Raw genomic sequence first — 2227 nt, 5'->3', positions numbered from 1 at the left:
AAGCCCCTCCCCATCCTGACTTGGAAATATATTGCCTTTCCTTCAATGTCCCGGGGTCAGAATCCTGGAATTCCCTCCCTCAGGGCATTGTGGGTCACCCTACAGCACATGGACTGCAGCGGGTCAGGAAGGCAGCTCACCCCCACCTTCTCAATGGGGCAACTAGGGACGGGTAATAAATACTGGACCCAGCCAGAAATGCCCACATTCCACGACTGAATACAAACTTCCACCTGTTATTGATGGCAGCTTCCCCTTAATTCACAATAGAAAATGGAATAGAAATGGGGGAGTGTGGGGGAAGCCCTTGATAAGTATATTTTAACCTCCTGACTTGTTTCCTATATGCTGTCTGCAGAACCTCATCCCTTTCCATACTGCCCTGGCCGTTAGTGCTACACCCCCTGAGAGCCCATCTCTCCCTATGATTTCTGAAACAGCAGATTTGTTTGAGGTGGGAATACCCATAGAAGACTCCTGCACAACCTGCCTCCCCATCCTACCATTCCGAGCAGTCAGCCATCACCGTGACCCTGTATCTGCAGTGTCTCCACCTTCCTGAAACTGCTATCCATCACACCTCCGGTTCCTGTAAACTCTTCTAACTGTTGCTCCAACCGATCCATGCAGTCCAATCAGATTCGCAACCAAACACATTTCCTGTAACATAGTCTCCAGGAATATTCAAAACCTCCCTGGTCTCCCACATCTCCTCTGCCCCACCTAGACATCTACAGTGGAGCACATTACCCTATCAAAAGCCATCTCTCTGCCTCTTTAACAACCTACAGACCCAGAAATGATCTAAAAACAAACGCAACACACTCTGCTCAAAACGCTGAGTTAGGAGAGTGAGCAGAGACTGACAGATCAGACTGAGGTCTCAGCACTGTGTGTGCACTAAGCACCTGTCCAAATATACCTGCACCAGACAGCATAGCAACAGGCCATTCATCCCATTCAGTCTTTGTCTCCTCTCATCCTCCCTCATCTATCTCTGGTTTCCCCTTCAGCATGTCTGGATAGTTCACTTCATCCACATTCCTCCCAGCTGGTGGAGTTTATCCTGAAAGCCTGATTAGATTTGTTGGGGATGATCTGATATTGATGGATTCCTACCCCAAAGAAGAATCTTTCTCTCGGAATGCATCCCCTCGTAGACCTCCATTCAGTCACTCCCTCAGCCTGTTTATTGGAAGACAGAATAGACTTGGACTGTCAATCTTTTTCGAATGTGTGACCCTCTCATTTCAACTTTGTCAACACATCCCAGCACCTTCTCCTATGCCTCTGTACCATTTCCATAATGAGGTAACCAGACTGGTACACATGCATTACTGTGATCCATCCAAGGTTCCATACAAATATAACTTTCCCTCCTCTCAATTCTATCTGTTAGAGATTGTTTTGCCTTGTAATATCACGATAACCTGTCAGACAGCGTGTTGTGATTGGTGTATTTTTCGGAGTTCTCTTGCTGTTCCTGTCTACCACCTAGAGTAAGTAATAAGTGATCTCCCAACTCTTCCCACTGATACGTATTACCTCATGCTTATGCATTTGCAATTCATTTGCCAGCTGTTTGGCAATTCTGCAAGTTTATTGATTGCCTTCAGTAAGTTGTTGCATCACTCCTATGCATTGGCTATTCCCCACCCAATTAAGGAATTGTGTTTTCAATCACCAGATATAATCTAATATACACATTGAACAGCAGTAATCCCAGCATAAATGAAATGTCACTCACACTTTCTGCCACACTGAATAACAAACCTCTGATTGCACTGTTATTTTCTGCCTTTATAGAACATAGAGCATAGAACATAACAGCGCAGTACAGGCCCTTCGGCCCTCAATGTTGCGCCGCCCTGTCATACCAATCTGAAGCCCATCTAACCTACACTATTCCATGTACATCCATATGCTTGTCCAATGACGAATTAAATGCACTTAATGTTGGCGAATCTACTACCATTGCAGGCAAAGCCTTCCATATCCTTACTACTCTCTGAGTAAAGAAACTACCTCTGACATCTGTCCTATATCTATCACCCCTCAATTTAAAGCTTTGCCCCCTCATGCTCACTGTCACCATACTTGGAAAAAGGCTCTCACTCCCACTGTCCACCCTATCTAACCCTCTGATTATCTTATATGTCTCTATTAAGTCACCTCTCAACCTTCTTCTCTCTAACGAAAACAGCCTCAAGTCCCTCAGCCTTTCCTC

This window comes from Chiloscyllium plagiosum, chromosome 2 (genome assembly GCF_004010195.1).
Source record: "Chiloscyllium plagiosum isolate BGI_BamShark_2017 chromosome 2, ASM401019v2, whole genome shotgun sequence".
Classification (NCBI taxonomy): domain Eukaryota; kingdom Metazoa; phylum Chordata; class Chondrichthyes; order Orectolobiformes; family Hemiscylliidae; genus Chiloscyllium; species Chiloscyllium plagiosum.
Note: the sequence above shows the minus strand (reverse complement) of the source record.